A 20,687-nucleotide genomic window follows, 5' to 3' on the forward strand; every position below is an offset into this window, starting at 1 on the left:
TTTATTTGTCACATACACATGGTTAGCAGATGTTAATGCGAGTGTAGCGAAATGCTTGTGCTTCTAGTTCCGACAATGCAGTAATAACAAGTATCTAACTAACAATTCCAAAACTACTGTCTTGTACACAGTGTAAGGGGATAAAGAATATGTACATAAGGATATATGAATGAGTGATGGTACAGAGCAGCATAGGCAAGATACAGTAGATGGTATCGAGTACAGTATGTACAAATGAGATGAGTATGTAAACAAAGTGGCATAGTATAAAGTGGCTAGTGATACATGTATTACATAAGGATACCGTCGATGATATAGAGTACAGTATATACGTATGCATATGAGATGAATAATGTAGGGTAAGTAACATTTATATAAGGTAGCATTGTTTAAAGTGGCTAGTGATATATTTACATCATTTCCCATCAATTCCCATTATTAAAGTGGCTGGAGTTGAGTCAGTGTCAGTGTGTTGGCAGCAGCCACTCAGTGTTAGTGGTGGCTGTTTAACAGTCTGATGGCCTTGAGATAGAAGCTGTTTTTCAGTCTCTCGGTCCCAGCTTTGATGCACCTGTACTGACCTCGCCTTCTGGATGATAGCGGGGTGAACAGGCAGTGGCTCGGGTGGTTGATGTCCTTGATGATCTTTATGGCCTTCCTGTGACATCGGGTGGTGTAGGTGTCCTGGAGGGCAGGTAGTTTGCCCCCGGTGATGCGTTGTGCAGACCTCACTACCCTCTGAAGAGCCTTACGGTTGAGGGCGGTGCAGTTGCCATACCAGGCGGTGATACAGCCCGCCAGGATGCTCTCGATTGTGCATCTGTAGAAGTTTGTGAGTGCTTTTGGTGACAAGCCGAATTTCTTCAGCCTCCTGAGGTTGAAGAGGCGCTGCTGCGCCTTCTTCACGATGCTGTCTGTGTGAGTGGACCAATTCAGTTTGTCTGTGATGTGTATGCCGAGGAACTTAAAACTTGCTACCCTCTCCACTACTGTTCCATCGATGTGGATAGGGGGGTGTTCCCTCTGCTGTTTCCTGAAGTCCACAATCATCTCCTTAGTTTTGTTGACGTTGAGTGTGAGGTTATTTTCCTGACACCACACTCCGAGGGCCCTCACCTCCTCCCTGTAGGCCGTCTCGTCGTTGTTGGTAATCAAGCCTACCACTGTTGTGTCGTCCGCAAACTTGATGATTGAGTTGGAGGCGTGCGTGGCCACGCAGTCGTGGGTGAACAGGGAGTACAGGAGAGGGCTCAGAACGCACCCTTGTGGGGCCCCAGTGTTGAGGATCAGCGGGGAGGAGATGTTGTTGCCTACCCTCACCACCTGGGGGCGGCCCGTCAGGAAGTCCAGTACCCAGTTGCACAGGGCGGGGTCGAGACCCAGGGTCTCGAGCTTGATGACGAGCTTGGAGGGTACTATGGTGTTGAATGCCGAGCTGTAGTCGATGAACAGCATTCTCACATAGGTATTCCTCTTGTCCAGATGGGTTAGGGCAGTGTGCAGTGTGGTTGAGATTGCATCGTCTGTGGACCTATTTGGGCGGTAAGCAAATTGGAGTGGGTCTAGGGTGTCAGGTAGGGTGGAGGTGATATGGTCCTTGACTAGTCTCTCAAAGCACTTCATGATGACGGATGTGAGTGCTACGGGGCGGTAGTCGTTTAGCTCAGTTACCTTAGCTTTCTTGGGAACAGGAACAATGGTGGCCCTCTTGAAGCATGTGGGAACAGCAGACTGGTATAGGGATTGATTGAATATGTCCGTAAACACACCGGCCAGCTGGTCTGCGCATGCTCTGAGGGCGCGGCTGGGGATGCCGTCTGGGCCTGCTACTGCCTGGTGCTACTGCCTGCTGCCTAGTGCTACTGCCTGGTGCTACTGCCTGGTGCTACTGCCTGGTGCCTGGTGCCTCTGCCTGGTGCTACGGCCTGGTGTCTCTGCCTGGTGCTACTGCCTGGTGCTACTGCCTGGTGCTACTGCCTGGTGCCTGTGCCTGGTGCTACGGCCTGGTGCCTCTGCCTGGTGCCTCTGCCTGGTGCCTCTGCCTGGTGCTACTGCCTGGTGCCTGTGCCTGGTGCTACGGCCTGGTGCCTCTGCCTGGTGCCTCTGCCTGGTGCTACTGCCTGGTGCCTGTGCCTGGTGCTACTGCCTGGTGCTGGTGCCTGGTGCTACTTCCTGGTGCCTCTGCCTTGTGCCTTGTGCTACTGCCTGGTGCCTCTGCCTGGTGCTACCGCCTGGTGCCTCTGCCTGGTGCCTCTGCCTGGTGCCTCTGCCTGGTGCTACTGCCTGGTGCTACCGCCTGGAGCCTCTGCCTGGTGCTACCGCCTGGTGCCTCTGCCTGGTGCTACTGCCTGGTGCTACTGCCTGGTGCCTGGCGCCTCTGCCGAGTGTGAATAAAAACCCACCGTCCCCGGCTGAATGTAATTTACAATCATTCACACTTCACCAGTTCTCATCACAGAGACACACCACACCGCGCTCCAGATGCCAAATAACATTCAGCCAAGTTTTTAATCGTGAGGCAATTTCAATTTCAAAATCCACGGCAGAGTTTGTCCTCTGGCTTTGTTTTTTTATATATCTTAACAAGCTTTTCAGATCCGTTTAAATGCGATAGGATCTCGCCATGGCACCCTCAGAGGGTCTGTATTGATTGAACGTTGTCAGTGTATTACAGTATGACGGCGGGGTATTTTTCACGGGGAATGACCTTTTAACTTTGCCTAGATGAATAGGCATGCGTTCCTGTGGTCCTCTTGCCCTCCCTGAGGAAATCAGTGCAGATCTATCGTTTATATCTCTTCCAGTTAAACTAGCAGTGTGTAGTCAGTCCAGTCCCATGAATCATTCTGTATTGACCATTTATAGAGTTACCGACACCCGTTGAATACCAAGTGTCACAGAAAGGGCACAGGGAGAGTAAGATGTCAAGTTATTGTCAAGATTAAGAATGTGAATCCCGTGGGCACATGGGTACAGGCCTGTGATTAAACAGCTTTGGCTCACCCCTCATAAATATGTTCATACTTTAGCATCATTGAACTACTGAACAAAAGCCTAAAAACAACTACGTTTAGATGTCTCTTTTAAGCATCAAATAGCATGTTTACCACCTACAGTACACCGGCCACCCCCAGTAACACTTTACGGCTGGAAATAAGAATGAGACATTTTCATGTCTGTGTTGATAGTCAGTTTGCCCAAGTGAAGTGCCGTTCCATGAGCTGATTGTCTAGGCCCCCCTGCGGATGATGAGCACTGTAATAGCTTGTTGTCTATGGCACTGCAGCGGGGGGCTGTTATACGGATGGAGAAAATTACTGTCAGTAGCATATGATTGGTGTTAGCTTAGCGACGATCAGGCTAATCACACAGAGGGAGAGAGATGCAGAATGTCTGTCAGCATCTCAAACGGCAACCTATTGTCTGTGTAGTGGACTACTTTTGACCAGATCCCATAGAGCTCTGGTCAAAAGTAGTGCACTAGGTAGGGGATAGTGTGCTACTTGGGATGCAGATGTCTCGTGTCAGGGCTGCAAAGTGCATAAAACACGCGTCGTTAAATGTGGGGAAAGGGAAGCAAAACACAAACAACACACCCCCTGATTTGAATTGTAGAAGCCTGTCAGGGAAACCAGGGCCCAGTATGTTTCTGTGTGACTGTTGAATAAAATGTCTCAAGGATTGTATGGAATACTGAGGCACTCCTTTCAGCTGCCAAGACACACAACGGCCTTTGTTGTTGTGCCACAGTGTCTAGATTAGAAAGTATTCTCCCATCACATAAGACTTGTTGAGGACCAATCTCCTTACATTGCTACGGCTTAGTCTACACGGCTGCTGATGCTGCAGTGAGAACAGGTGGGGAATAATGCCTGGATTGGATGGCCTAGTTTCAGGGGATGCCCAGTACCCTGTCACTCCTAGACAGTGATACGAACCGAGGCCCCTGCCTTCCTCCCACCTCTGTCGCTAAGAGAAAATGTTCCACGCAATTCCCAGCACGTCCCGATGTTTCTTTTGTAATATTCAAGAGAAGAAAGGGGAAATTAGCGCTCATGAAATATACAGACGGTCGAGAGTCCCCTGCATGTTGCTGCCTGGGAAGTCTTGCAGCAAGGCGGTGCGTCGTATTTAGCATGTCTGGCATTCGGGGAAATGCATTTGTTGATTCCGCCAAGTTTATGTTTGTCCATTCCTCTGAGATCTCCAGCGTATTTTTACCTCGGTTGTTGAAAGTCTTCAACAAATGAACAACAGTAGCTCTCTACAATGCTACTGCCACCAGGAAATATATACTGCATAATGTAATAGCATTATGATTATTAACCCATGGCAGAAGTGCTTTTCACAGCTTACTGCCAGTCAGAGGAGGCTGGTGGGAGGAGCAATAGGAGGACAGGCTCATTGTAATTGCAGGAATGGAATAAATGGAACGGTATCAAACATATGGAAACCACATGTTTGACGTCATTCCATTCCAGCCATTACAATAAGCCTGTCCTCCTATTGCTCCTCCCACCAGCCTCCTCTGTTGCCCGTTTCTGACCACACTCTGGAATTCAGTAGAAACCTCTCTGCTACTGTGGCCCTTGATTCATGATGTCCTCTGAGATCCAGTTCAGAGTTTCAAACACGACATGATTGCCCTGAAGTGAGGAGGCTGTGCTACATGGCCCTCTTAAGCTCCATAGGAAGTGAGGAGGCTGTGCTACATGGCCCTCTTAAGCTCCATAGGAAGTGAGGAGGCTGTGCTACATGGCCCTCTTAAGCTCCATAGGAAGTGAGGAGGCTGTGCTACATGGCCCTCTTAAGCTCCATAGGAAGTAAGGAGGCTGTGCTACATTGCCCTCTTAAGCTCCATAGGAAGTAAGGAGGCTGTGCTACATGGCCCTCTTAAGCTCCATAGGAAGTAAGGAGGCTGTGCTACATGGCCCTCTTAAGCTCCATAGGAAGTAAGGAGGCTGTGCTACATGGCCCTCTTAAGCTCCATAGGAAGTGAGGAGGTTGTGCTACATGGCCCTCTTAAGCTCCATAGGAAGTAAGGAGGCTGTGCTACATGGCCCTCTTAAGCTCCATAGGAAGTAAGGAGGCTGTGCTACATGGCCCTCTTAAGCTCCATAGGCGTTTGGGGGGGAAATAAGGCTAGTTAGCCACTCATGAGGTTAAGAGACAAGAGCGGGGTGAACAACTCTCGCTCTCTGATGATTTTCGTTAGGGAGAGAAGAGACTTATCTAAGTGTCCTACACTTAGAACACGCTGCCCTTTGATTGGCCCACATCTGTCGGCAGCTGATCTGAAATGCCGGTGGGATATTGATTCCATGGATGGTTCTATCAGAGCCTTGGTATGTGACCCTCCGGCGTCTGGTAGGAGCTATCACTACTGGATTTACTACACGCATGCCTCCCTAATGGCACCCTATTCCCTATGTAGTGCACTAAAGTAGTGCACCGAAGTAGTGCACTTCATAGGGAATAGGGTGCCATTAGGGACACAAACCTAAGAGTTGTGCCAGTCACCACTGATTTAATGTTTTGGCACATCAATAAAGCTTTCATTGAAAAGTTGTTTGACGAAAGTAATGATTCTGATTCAGTTGGGCAGAATTACAGTTTTAATCTAATCATAATTGTGCAACAAGCGCTATGAATCTTAAACTGGCGAGCTTTAGTTACAAGTCCAGGCCACGTATTGTTGCAAATGTTCTGGAGCGCAATTTGAACTGTTTGTAAACCCACTGGCCTCTTGAACCAAACAGCAGGCTTTGAGGCCCTCTGTACCAAAGGGGCTACGCAGGGCCAGCCATCAATTCTGTCTGTGGTCATCACTCCCTGCCTTGGACTCCTCAGAATCTCAGCTCCCCAACCTCAAGATGACTCAATCCTTCCCACTGTGCTGCCTTTGTGGAAAACATCGGAGGGATAGAAGAAAACAATCACACATGCACACACAAAATAACAAACTGCTCGTCTTCCTAGTATGCATCCCATCTCATCATACATAGGGTGCCATAGCAACATATTTACTTTGCTATGCAGATGCCCCCTCCATATGTATTATACCTGAGGGGATTTACATTATCTAGAGAGAGAGAGAGAGAGAGCTGACTTCTTAATTGTGATACTACCTCTGGTTGTCTTGTCTCTATTCTCTTTCTTTTGGTTTCTGAATCTTGTCTGTCTTACAGATGTGAAGAGCTGGCACTTGGGAGCCGCAGTAGAAAACGCCTGAAGGTAGAAGAGCACCGAACAAGGATTATCTGGGTGGAAACCGCCGACCTGCGAGTTGGGGATCTTCGTGTGTGAGGATGTCAGTGTTTTCGCCTCGCTGACCGCAATGTGCTTCTCTGGGTAGCCCCCGGGCAGCGTTCCTCCTCTCTGAAATCGCCACCTCCTCTTCCCCTCCCCCTCCCCTATCCTTCCTCCTCTCCCCCTATCCCTCCCCCATCTCATTTAGTCCCACCAACCACCAGCTGCTCCATGGATCCCCTGTGTCCGAGTAATGGTGTGAGCCGGACACAGGCCCGCACCTCCGGCCAACTGTAGCCCCCCCACCCCAGCTCCCCTCGGTCTCATTACTTTTTTATTTTTTTGTACTGGCTTATTTTTTCTCACAATCCCTGGAGTTTATTCTTGTTTGGAACCAGGGATGGATGTACCATCGGAGGCCAGCAAGCATGGAAAGAAGACGACCAGTCAAAAGCTGGAAGACCAGAAGAAGGTAGGATCAACATCACCTTCTTCCATCTCTCCTGCTTTGTCTGGTCCTGTCTGGCTCACTTGGTAGAGCAGTGTGCATCTCTCCTGCTTTGTCTGGTCCTGTCTGGCTCACTTGGTAGAGCAGTGTGCATCTCTCCTGCTCTGAGTGGTCCTGTCTGGCTCACTTGGTAGAGCAGTGTGCATCTCTCCTGCTGTGAGTGGTCCTGTCTGGCTCACTTGGTAGAGCAGTGTGCATCTCTCCTGCTCTGAGTGGTCCTGTCTGGCTCACTTGGTAGAGCAGTGTGCATCTCTCCTGCTTTGTCTGGTCCTGTCTGGCTCACTTGGTAGAGCAGTGTGCATCTCTCCTGCTCTGAGTGGTCCTGTCTGGCTCACTTGGTAGAGCAGTGTGCATCTCTCCTGCTCTGAGTGGTCCTGTCTGGCTCACTTGGTAGAGCAGTGTGCATCTCTCCTGCTCTGAGTGGTCCTGTCTGGCTCACTTGGTAGAGCAGTGTGCATCTCTCCTGCTCTGAGTGGTCCTGTCTGGCTCACTTGGTAGAGCAGTGTGCATCTCTCCTGCTCTGAGTGGTCCTGTCTGGCTCACTTGGTAGAGCAGTGTGCATCTCTCCTGCTTTGTCTGGTCCTGTCTGGCTCACTTGGTAGAGCAGTGTGCATCTCTCCTGCTCTGAGTGGTCCTGTCTGGCTCACTTGGTAGAGCAGTGTGCATCTCTCCTGCTCTGAGTTGTCCTGTCTGGCTTACTTGGTAGAGCAGTGTGCATCTCTTCTGCTCTGAGTGGTCCTGTCTGGCTCACTTGGTAGAGCAGTGTGCATCTCTCCTGCTCTGAGTGGTCCTGTCTGGCTCACTTGGTAGAGCAGTGTGCTTGCAAAGTCAGTGTTGTGGTTTCGAATTCCCGTTGGCGCCACCCATACAATGTTTTATGCACACATCCATCCTGCTTTGTTTTAAAACAGTCCCATTAACAAGTGGGATAATCCTCAATGTGGGGGAACACTAAACAGTTCCATTAACAAGTGGGATAATCCTCAATACGGGGGAACACTAAACAGTTCCATTAACAAGTGGGATAATCCTCAATACGGGGGGAACACTAAACAGTTCCATTAACAAGTGGGATAATCCTCAATACGGGGGAACACTAAACAGTTCCATTAACAAGTGGGATAATCCTCAATACGGGGGGAACACCAAACAGTTCCATTAACAAGTGGGATAATCCTCAATACGGGAGGAACACTAAACAGTTCCATTAACAAGTGGGATAATCCTCAATACGGGGGGAACACTAAACCGTTCCATTAACAAGTGGGATAATCCTCAATGTGGGGGAACACTAAACAGTTCCATTAACAAGTTGGATAATCCTCAATACGGGGGAACACTAAACAGTTCCATTAACAAGTGGGATAATCCTCAATACGGGGGGAACACTAAACAGTTCCATTAACAAGTGGGATAATCCTCAATACGGGGGGAACACTAAACAGTTCCATTAACAAGTGGGATAATCCTCAATGTGGGGGGAACACTAAACAGTTCCATTAACAAGTGGGATAATCCTCAATACGGGGGAACACTAAACATTTCCATTAACAAGTGGGATAATCCTCAATACGGGGGGAACACTAAACAGTTCCATTAACAAGTGGGATAATCCTCAATACGGGGGAACACTAAACAGTTCCATTAACAAGTGTGATAATCCTCAATGTGGGGGGAACACCAAACAGTTCCATTAACAAGTGGGATAATCCTCAATACGGGGGAACACTAAACAGTTCCATTAACAAGTGGGATAATCCTCAATGTGGGGGAACACTAAACAGTTCCATTAACAAGTGGGATAATCCTCAATACGGGGGGAACACTAAACAGTTCCATTAACAAGTGGGATAATCCTCAATGTGGGGGGAACACCAAACAGTTCCATTAACAAGTGGGATAATCCTGAATGTGGGGGAACACTAAACAGTTCCATTAACAAGTGGGATAATCCTCAATACGGGGGGAACACTAAACAGTTCCATTAACAAGTGGGATAATCCTCAATGTGGGGGGAACACCAAACAGTTCCATTAACAAGTGGGATAATCCTCAATGTGGGGGGAACACCAAACAGTTCCATTAACAAGTGGGATAATCCTCAATACGGGGGGAACACTAAACAGTTCCATTAACAAGTGGGATAATCCTCAATACGGGGGAACACTAAACAGTTCCATTAACAAGTGGGATAATCCTCAATACGGGGGGAACACTAAACAGTTCCATTAACAAGTGGGATAATCCTCAATACGGGGGAACACTAAACAGTTCCATTAACAAGTGGGATAATCCTCAATGTGGGGGGAACACTAAACAGTTCCATTAACAAGTGGGATAATCCTCAATGTGGGGGAACACTAAACAGTTCCATTAACAAGTGGGATAATCCTCATACGGGGGGAACACTAAACAGTTCCATTAACAAGTGGGATAATCCTCAATGTGGGGGGAACACTAAACAGTTCCATTAACAAGTGGGATAATCCTCAATGTGGGGGGAACACTAAACAGTTCCATTAACAAGTGGGATAATCCTCAATACGGGGGAACACTAAACAGTTCCATTAACAAGTGGGATAATCCTCATACGGGGGGAACACTAAACAGTTCCATTAACAAGTGGGATAATCCTCAATGTGGGGGGAACACTAAACAGTTCCATTAACAAGTGGGATAATCCTCATACGAGGGGAAAACCAACCAAATAAATGTTTGTCTTTGTTGTTTCACCAAGACGCCAATGTCTAGTTGTTTTGATCCAAATCCCAGCAGCTTGTTTGTCTATACCTCCTATCTGTTGCCTTATCTTAGTTATTTATAAACTGTGGGAAATGGGTAGGATGCCTGTTCTGTTCCCCCCTAGCCCCTACAGTCTTTCATCTCAGACTGTCTGGCATCTCTCTGGGCAGAACTCTCCCCGCCACCTGGGAATACATATTTACACACGGTTTGAGCCGCAGCCTTTTATGTCAAATACTCTGGGAATAGTGTTAAAAAAAGACATTTACTTTAAGTTACTACAGAAAACAATATGGTATCCACTCTCCCACTCCTCTTCAGTTTTACAGAGGTGAGGCTAGCCGTGTGGTCTCTCTCACGCACGCACGCACGCGCACACACACACGCACACACACACACAGAGCGGGAGCACGGCTCACAGTATTGGGCCCAATTTGGACAGCTACCCCTGACCTGATTCCTGCTAACCAAGTGCTGCCGATAAGCGCAATTATTCTCCTGCCCGGAACATCCAAGTGCAGGAGACGTGCGGTCGTACATCAGATCTGACGTTTGGGGCACTATTATCATCTCATGAAAGGACATGGAGCTTCATTCTTTTTCCATTTTAAGCCCACAGCCTCCTGTGAGGAGCGCTCACATTTGACCTTTAGTGGTACAACAGTATTGTGTGTGTGTGTGTGTGGGAGGGTGTGGGAGGGTGTGTGTGTGGGAGGGTGTGGGAGGGTGTGTGTGTGGGAGGGTGTGGGAGGGTGTGTGTGTGGGAGGGTGTGGGAGGGTGTGGGAGGGTGTGTGTGTGGGAGCGTGTGGGAGGGTGTGTGTGTGGGAGGGTGTGTGTGGGAGGGTGTGTGTGTGTGTGGCAGGGTGTGTGTGTGTGTGGGAGGGTGTGTGTGGGAGGGTGTGTGTGTGTGTGGGAGGGTGTGTGGGTGCATGCCGCCTTAGTTATTCTCAGAACTTGAGGCGTATTGAAGATGGAAATGGTCTCATAAGAGAACAAAGAAAGACTTGCAGAGAGAAAATATTTTAAAAAGCACATACTTAAGAATCACTCATATATTCTTCAATTCCTCTGAAGGGAATGAACAGTTCAGCCATTAACTTTGATTATTTTTATATAAATCCATAACTGGCTTAGCATATTGAACGTCATTCGAAAAAAAAGCAACAGGACCCTTTGAGGTAAATGAAGTCTAAACAAGAACATAAATACAAAGCAAACACTTGAAGGTAGCCTGACTTTGACCAGGCCAATATCGATCAGGATAATGTCACTGGAATTTTTAAGTCTGCTCGCTTTCAAAAACAAAATGGAAGCAGATTTCTGGCTCATGGAGCTTTATTCGAATGCCAGCATGCGAGGGGAGGGCCAATGGGAAAAGGGTGAGGTTAAATATTCATACTTGCTCGCCGTTTGGTTTGAAAAAGTTTGCCATGCCAAGAGAGAAGTCATTTTTACTCCCGGGAGGAAAAGTATGATTTTAAGCCAGAGATTCCATGTTTTAGATTTCAATGATATTTGGATGCTCACTTGACAAAATGGAGATGAATAGTTGTGCAGGCCAGGCAGACCCTCAACCCAAGCATTCGTTACTTTTCTCTCTCTAGATGTATTGGTATCTGACTGTACATTACCGGTCTGAAAAGGCTTGTCAGGCTTGATTGATTGTTGGGGCCCCAGAACCACTTATCAGAGCTGCTACGTCTGCCTTTGTGGGTTGCTACTTCAGAGGCACAGTCTATGTCCCAAATGGCACCATATTCCCTATTTAGTGCACTGCTTTTGACCAGGACCCATAGTAATGCACTATAGTAGTGGACTATATTGGAATAGGGTACCATTTGGGACAGAACCATGTTGCTCTGTGCGGAAAAATAATGATCAATCAATCAAATTGTATTTGTCACATGCTTTGTTAATAACAACAGGTGAAGACTAACAGTGAAATGCTCACTTAATGAGCATTTTAAAGCCCTTTTCACAAATAGACTGTAGACTGACTATCATATTAAGGCCTATCACTCCTGACTATTAGTGTAAGGCTGAATAACCCAGTAGAAATGAAGTGGCAGTGGTGTTGTTTAAGGGAGTGTTTCAAAGGAGAGTAGTTGCAGAACTTTGGCAGTGGGCAGCGTAGGGCAGGGCTCCCTTGTGAATACTCTGCCAAAGGGAGGAGGCATGCTGCCAGCAGAAGGCTTGGTACACTCCTCACTGGGTCACAGTGTGAAGGGAGATGATCAAGCCCCACGGCTGATACACCAGTGATACCCAGCGCATGAGGATGCCCTCTCTCTCTGGAACACTCACTGTGTGTGTGCTTTCTCTGGCTCTCTTTTTTCCTTCCTCCATCCTTCTCCATCCGTCTCTCTCCCTCTCCATCCTTTTCCATCTCCCTCTCTCTCCATCCCTCTCTCTATCCAGCTCCCTCTCTCCATCCGTCTCTCCATCCCTCTCTCTCCATCCTTCTCCATCCCTCTCTCTCCATCCTTCTCCATCCCTCTCCTTCTCCATCCGTCTCTCCCCTCTCCATCCTTCTCCATCCGTCTCTCCCCTCTCCATCCTTCTCCATCCGTCTCTCTCCCTCTCCATCCTTCTCCATCCGTCTTTCTCCCTCTCCATCCTTCTCCATCCCTCTCTCTCCATCTCATCCCTCTCTCTATCCATCTCCCTCTCTCTCCATCCGTATCTCCATCCCTCTTTCTCCATCCTTCTCCATTCATCTCTCTCCCTCTCCATCCCTCTCTCTCCCTCTCCATACATCTTTCTCTCTCTCCATCGTTCTCCATCCATCTCTCTCCCTCTCCGTCCGTCTCTCTCCCTCTCCATCTGTCTCTCTCCAGAGAGCTACTACGCTGCTGTTTTTTGTCCTTTTGAATGACCAAGCTCTGATGATGTGAAGCTCACCCCGCCCCAGGGATAATGATTAAAGCATCTGATTGGCTATGGGTGGCGACTGTGTGTGACCTAAGGGTTGGTTGTACGTCTACGGCTGCTTCCCAAAAGGCACTCTAGTCCCAATATAGTGCACTACTTTCACCAGGGCCCGTGGTCAAAGGTAGTGCACTATGTAGGGAATAGGGGACGCAGTCTACCACCAATCATCAGGGGGCTCGTTGCTCTACTAGAATGCCTTTAGGCCTTTTCTTATTTCTCTTGAGCAGTAGCCTTCTTGAGGTCTAGTCAAGTTGGAATTTAAGTGGATTCCAGAGCCAGCCCTCCCGGCTCTCTCTCTCTATCTAGTGATTTTGTTTTCACACACCGATGTGTTACACTTGTGCATCTATAGGCCCACGGGGGATGGAGCTATCTCCGAACCCTGTCAAAATTAGCTGCCTAAGCCCCTGTGGTAACTAATCTATCAGGACTGGCCCCGGAGCTTGTAAATGAGCGGTGAATAATTTAGATAGTGTTATTTTGTATTTTCTGAATCTGTCCAAATCAGATCTACATGCTAATGTCAGAACAGAGGAGAACGGATGGCAGTTTGTGAGAATACGCAGCACATATATAAATCATTTACATGCCACATTCCAGTGCAGATGTTCTAACGGGTCTTTGTTAGCGGTGTTAGGAACAGATCTATTGTACAGAGCAGTTGTTCCAAAAGATCTGGCTTAGTGAATGTCGATTGGTTGGTTTATTTGACGGATTCTAGACATTCTTGACTATTTAATTATATTGTTCACACTACACTCTGGTCTGTGGGGCTTACAGCCCAGCACAGCTTACAGATGTTCATTGATCCAGCCTTTTGATGTTATGTGGAGCCACATGGTCAGTGATTTAGGATGCCTCGTCAATATTATGGGCGGACATGGACATCATACCATCTACAATGAGCAGGGTCTGTTCATTCGAATCATACGATGAGTACCAAGGTGTTGTTGTTGACACAGAGGGGTATGCCTAAGGGTCTCGTCATTAACGAGCTAGCTAGCCTAATCAGCCTTGGTACACTCCTACTGGTTATGCCGTCAAATATGCACAATTTAGGGTCTCCATTTTGAAAACAGCTCCATGGGAATCCCCCGCTGCTTCAATTCCCCATTGCCCCTCCCCCTCCTACTGCTATGGTAAAAATGTTTCTGAAATATTTTCATCTTGTTTACCACCTTGCTGAGAAATCGACCAACATGGCGAGGCCGATTGGAAAGGTTCTCTTGTTGGCAGCTCTTTGCCGTCCATATACTGAGTTCCCAATAGAAAGGCCTCGGAGAATACCACACGGTGTGTAATGAATTGAATTGCCGGTGAGTGCACAGCTTCGGTTAGAGTCATGCACTTTCAATGTAAATGATTAGGGCTCTCAGTGGTGTCCACATTTGCAATGTTCCATCAACAGACGCCACCGCCAAGGCTAATACAGTGTATTTAGTCTTTGGATGGCTTTTTTCGGGTCACACCAGTTTAATCAAAAATAGAAAATAGACCCCCTCACCTTCATTATGGTACACCCCGCCCTCTTAAAAACCCATTATGTGGACAAATTGGTGCGGAGACACAGTGGACTCTGTTGTACACACCTGCTCTCAATTAGCTGTGTCCAAGTGGAGAGTGACATGGAACTAATGAGCCCATGATTCTGCCCGCCAGCCCCTCAGGCCTGATGGAGACTGGCTGCGGACTGGGACCTGCCAGTCAAAGCACCTGCCTGCCACGCAGACAGAGCAGGGCCAACAGGTGGAGACTGGAGAGTGACAGGCGACAGAACTCATCTACCACCCCTGTCACGCAGACAGAGCAGGGCCAACAGGTGGAGACTGGAGAGTGACAGGCGACAGAACTCATCTACCACCCCTGTCACGCAGACAGGGCAGGGCCAACAGGTGGAGACTGGAGAGTGACAGGCGACAGAACTCATCTACCACCCCTGTCACGCAGACAGAGCAGGGCCAACCGGTGGAGACTGGAGAGTGACAGGCGACAGAACTCATCTACCACCCCTGTCACGCAGACAGGGCAGGGCCAACCGGTGGAGACTGGAGAGTGACAGGCGACAGAACTCATCTACCACCCCTGTCACGCAGACAGAGCAGGGCCAACAGGTGGAGACTGGAGAGTGACAGGCGACAGAACTCATCTACCACCCCTGTCACGCAGACAGAGCAGGGCCAACTGGTGGAGACTGGAGAGTGACAGGCGACAGAACTCATCTACCACCCCTGTCACGCAGACAGAGCAGGGCCAACAGGTGGAGACTGGAGAGTGACAGGCGACAGAACTCATCTACCACCCCTGTCACGCAGACAGAGCAGGGCCAACAGGTGGAGACTGGAGAGTGACAGGCGACAGAACTCATCTACCACCCCTGTCACGCAGACAGGGCAGGGCCAACAGGTGGAGACTGGAGAGTGACAGGCGACAGAACTCATCTACCACCCCTGTCACGCAGACAGAGCAGGGCCAACCGGTGGAGACTGGAGAGTGACAGGCGACAGAACTCATCTACCACCCCTGTCACGCAGACAGAGCAGGGCCAACAGGTGGAGACTGGAGAGTGACAGGCGACAGAACTCATCTACCACCCCTGTCACGCAGACAGAGCAGGGCCAACCGGTGGAGACTGGAGAGTGACAGGCGACAGAACTCATCTACCACCCCTGTCACGCAGACAGAGCAGGGCCAACCGGTGGAGACTGGAGAGTGACAGGCGACAGAACTCATCTACCACCCCTGTCACGCATACAGAGCAGGGCCAACAGGTGGAGACTGGAGAGTGACAGGCGACAGAACTCATCTACCACCCCTGTCACGCATACAGAGCAGGGCCAACCGATGGAGACTGGAGAGTGACAGGTGACAGAACTCATCTACCACCCCTGTCACGCAGACAGAGCAGGGCCAACCGGTGGAGACTGGAGAGTGATAGGCGACAGAACTCATCTACCACCCCTGTCACGCAGACAGCCTCCATCAGGAGGGTTCATCTACCCCCGGAAGTCCACCTGCTACTGTGTAGGCGATGGTTGTGTGAGTAGCCGACTACACTTCCTGCCGATGCGAGCCATGCTGTAACACGAACTTGTTTCGTTGTCGTAACACCTAGCGATGGTGTGTGAGATTGGCTAGTGGTAGAGATTTGAAATGGGGATTTTATTCGATGTCAAAGACAGAGGCGTGTTTTGTTTCATGGGACTGGTAATTTATAGGGCGTCTTGTAAAATCACCGTGAGGATACTTGGAGGTTGATTATGGTTCCCTCATAACTGACATACCATCTATGACCCTGAGTGAGAGATGGATAACGCTTTGCCAAACGACCATTTCCTTTGACACAGTTGGGCTTGTAAAGTACTATTCAGATTGCTGTATTTGCTGTTTATTACAAGCATTCGCCCTATTAGTTGTGTGTGTGGCAGTTTGATAGCACATTCGGTAGTATTTGTTACTGGCTGTTCAAAGAAGGAATGTCAAGTACAAGAGAACAGCTTGCGCAATCTAATCTAATCTACTGGACAGATAATGTGAATCATTTAAGAAAATGTGTAAATCATTGATGACAGAAGCAGTACCATCAAACGGTAGAAAACAGTTGGTAGTACAGGCACTGTTCTGCATACATCCCTGTTAGTCCCAAGCAGGTGTATGTGTTGACTCAATCTCTAAATCTGTTCCACCAGCGTTGCCTTTCCCAGATGTGCAACAGTGTGTCGATGTGATGAACCCTCTCGCCTTCAAGTCCCAGGTAGCTCGCGGCAGCACGCTTGCTCACAGATGATGCTGAGTCGCCTCTTCGGCGGCGCTATCAGCCATACGGAGCCGCACGGCACCCTCAGCCTCGTCCTCCACACGCCACTTGACCCCGTTATGGCTCGGCAGCTCATTCCATGTGGTATTAGTGGGCTGCTACCACAGAATAAAGTCTGAGCAAAAACATGTCAAAACACGACAGAGTCACGGGGGCGAGATGCTCACAAAGCAGCCCCCCTCCCCCTCCACAGAGCTGCAGACTAGAGTGGAGAGTGGGCCCTGGTCCGAGAGAGAGAGAGAAAGAGGGAGGAACGAACTCAATGACATTGACATTTGAAGAAACTCAGGAAAAGTCTTCGGTTGCACCCCAGAGCGATGGCGCTACTATACTTAGCGGAGCTCGTGTTAGTGTCTCGGCTCTCTGCTTCTCTTTAAGGCGCTGGCTGCTGAGAGAGTGGGTGATGGGGAAGGATGAGATCAGATGTGGTCGTCTCTTTGTGGACGGCCGCACATCTGTTGTCTCGTTGAAGTCTTTTAAAATGCAGTTGGCCGGGTGTTCTGTAGCATTTGAAGTGCTGAAACAGGGACTCTGGATCCTCAGACGATTAGTCCAATTTAGAACCAGGGTGACACCAGTCATCATTGATGAAAAGCATTAGTCAGAGTCGCTGTTCCACAGTGTTTCTGTTCATGTGAACTATGATGAATTGATCTTTATGGGATTGTGTATTATTCTTGATATTTGACAGAGACCAGGGTTCAAATTCTCTTTCACATATCTGAGCTTTTCATTGACTCTGCTTGGAGTGCTAGACGGACATGGTGGACACTTTCCGGACCATTCCATTGGTTCGTGCCAGGAGAGAACAATCATAGCTAATTAAAGAAAATAAATGATTATATAATTATTTTTAGTCTGATTAAACCCTCCAACCAGCCTGCCCGACCGCCCTGAAGCATCCGCATGGTCTTAAAGCCCTGTCTTGTATCACCATTGATAAAACTGGGGGGGGGGACAAAAATGCAATTTTTGTCCCCCCCCCCCCCCCCCAGTGAAAGTTGTGCCCCTGCTATCAGGGATCCCATATGATCTTAAAATATTATCTCTCGGCTGTCCTATTTATGTCATAACCCCGGGCAGGACAATGGGGATGTAGTGTATAATGACCCCCCCTGTGATGACTTGTGTCCCATCCGGTGATGCCACACCATCTCCAACTGGGCCACGATGAGAGCCACCGAATCTGAATCCCTCACAATCCTGTGATACCATCAGGAATAGTATCCCTCTCACCCGCTCGGTGTAGTTAATGGCAAGCTCTCTTTATCTGGTGCTGCACGTCGCCCAGATGAGATTGCTTCTCCTGCCGGCTTGAATTTCCCCATTGATTGTGCAGCCACTGAGATACAGCCACACTATACCTATTAGGTCCCTGTATTAAATCACACAGCTATAAGAGGGGTTACAGTCAGAGGGGGATTTCAAATGGATTGCCCCGGCCTGTATGGAATGTCTATGGGTACCATAAACATTCATTCAAGCCTCTCTTCGCGGTATGTAATGTGCCGCGCCGATTTCCCTGAAATATCGCCGGGTCGTAAAGACCAACATATCCCAAACCAGGGTCGTATATCGTTAAATTGAAATCCCATTATTTGGGCCAGCATGGCGACATGTATCGGCGTTGCATTGTAGAGAAAGAGCGATTTGTACCCGATACAGCAGGCAATCTAAATGGTAATCATGTAAACCTCAACCTGACAGGCGCATTCTCTCAATCAGAGTGCAAGAGAGCACATACAACCAAAGCAGCACTTTGGAAAGGGAGTCATGAAACCATCAGAACTCAATGTTGACGTGACAGCTGGAATGGCCCGGTAACTAAAAGTCACGTCATGGTTTATCGAACATTACAGGTGTCAAAATGTGGACATCTGTACTGTTAGAATGGCATTACAACATCGGCATAGTGCTGAATACTAGGAGACTTCATACTAGGAGACTTCCTACTGGGAGACTTCCAACTAGGAGACTTCCAACTAGGAGACTTCCAACTAGGAGACTTCCAACTAGGAGACTTCCTACTAGGAGACTTCCTACTAGGAGACTTCCAACTAGGAGACTTCCAACTAGGAGACTTCCTACTAGGAGACTTCCTACTAGGAGACTTCCAACTAGGAGACTTCCAACTAGGAGATTTCCAACTAGGAGACTTCCAACTAGGAGACTTCCAACTAGGAGACTTCCAACTAGGAGACTTCCAACTAGGAGACTTCCTACTAGGTAGACTTCCAACTAGGAGACTTCCAACTAGGAGACTTCCTACTAGGAGACTTCCAACTAGGAGACTTCCAACTAGGAGACTTCCTACTAGGAGACTTCCTACTAGGAGACTTCCAACTGTAATCTGAAATCATGTGAAGTTGATGTGTGTTGGCAAGACGGTAGCCTATGTGGACACGGATGATGTTACATGCAATATACATGCATGCAGCACGTGTGAAGCAGGTGGATGGTAACATTATATATGCATGTACAGCGTATTGGCATGGAAGTATGCAGCTCAGAAGTATGATTCACAATCTCCACGAAATTCACATTAAAGCACCAGCAAGCTGTCCATTACAATTTGCACATTTGTGATATGTGTACTGATAAAGAACACTACCCCCCCCCACCTACCATCAATCTGCAGTATATCCAAACACATTACCATTGGTACAGCCTCCCTGTATTAACGCCAATCTGACATGATGCTGGCTGGTTCCTCCTGGTTCTCGTGTACCTGCATCAACATTCTATAAGCATGGCCGCCCCCCGTCCCTCTAATAACCGATAACAGGATTATCTGAGCAGCTGTGTTCTTAACGGGTGTCAGGGAGGGTCAGAGGAGGACGCTGGCAGGCTCGCATGCAGGCTCATACCAGCCAAAAGATGGAGTACTGCCACTGTTTCTAGCTCTGTGGGTTGTGCAGTTATGGATTAGTGATGGGCACCAATATCGATAATTAGTCTGAATATATTGACTTAGATATTCCATATCCCCTGTCCTGGCACCCCAATGGGAACTAGCTCACCTCTGAAGCTAGGACAACAGAGTCCCTTCCCATCTTCTGAAAACATCTGAAACGCTACCTCTTCAAAGTGTATCTGAAATCATTTCCACCCCTACTATCACTGACTTTGCTGATAGCTACTTTATTGAGGGAAAATGTGCTTACTATGCCTGTGATATGTGGTTGTCCCACCTAGCTATCTGAAGGTGAATGTACCAACTGTAAGTCATTCTGGATAAGAGCGTCTGCTAAATGACTACAATCTAAATGTCTGTCTAAAATGGTGCCCTTCCCCAGTAAGGATACAAATGCTTTGATATACTACCGCTCTGCAAGTCTGGTCCCTGGTCCCTGGTCCCTGGTCCCTGGTCCTTTTGTCCCTGGTCCTTTTGTCCCTGGTCCTTTTGTCCCTGGTCCTTTTGTCCCTGGTCCTTTTGTCCCTGGTCCTTTTGTCCCTGGTCCTTGGTCCCTGGTCCTTTTGTCCCTGGTCCTTTTGTCCCTGGTCCTTTTGTCCCTGGTCCTTTTGTCCCTGGTCTTTTTGTCCCTGGTCTTTTTGTCCCTTGTCCTTTTGTCCCTGGTCCTTTTGTCCCTTGTCCTTTTGTCCCTGGTCCTTTTGTCCCTGGTCATTTTGTCCCTGGTCCTTTTGTCCCTGGTCCTTTTGTCCCCGGTCCTTTTGTCCCTGGTCCTTTTGTCCCTGGTCCTTTTGTCCCTGGTCCTTTTGTCCCTGGTCCTTTTGTCCCTGGTCCTTTTGTCCCTGGTCCTTTACAGAAGCAGGAAGCTCAATGAAGACATGCTTCTCTTGGTGCTAATTGTTCATGTTATCACATTAAGAAAATACAGGCCTGAAGTGCTGTCATGTCACCTCACCTGACATGATCTGATGTACATTATTTTGAAATGGTGCACATCTTTCCCACACCTGAGACTGACAGTGGCCTGTGGGCTTTTCCACCAACAGGTTTATCCTGATCCATAGTTTACCTTGGGACTTATGCCATTTCACCGCTCTGTGAAACGTTATTTGTTCATTGTTCATTGTGCTTCTGAAGTATGCAGGTGAATGATGTCTTTGCAGATTTTCCCACGGTTTCCTCAAATTAACAGATAGTTGTTAACTCAAATTAACAGAGCTTTTCTCCCCCTAAATCTACTTCAAAAGGTTTTCCTAGCCATTTTTGTGGTCTGCTTTCTTGATGTCAACAGTGTCTATGACTACTACTATTACCCGGACCCCACAGGAAATGGTGTTGACTGACTGTTACCCGGACCCCACAGGAAATGGTGTGGACTGACTGTTACCCGCACCCCACAGGAAATGGTGTTGACTGACTACCACTGTTACCCAGACCCTACAGAGAGAATGGTGTTGACTGACTACCACTGTTACCATGACCCTACAGAGAATGATGTTGACTGACTACCACTATTACCCAGACCCCCCCA

This window comes from Oncorhynchus clarkii, chromosome 33 (genome assembly GCF_045791955.1).
Source record: "Oncorhynchus clarkii lewisi isolate Uvic-CL-2024 chromosome 33, UVic_Ocla_1.0, whole genome shotgun sequence".
Lineage (NCBI taxonomy): Eukaryota > Metazoa > Chordata > Actinopteri > Salmoniformes > Salmonidae > Oncorhynchus > Oncorhynchus clarkii.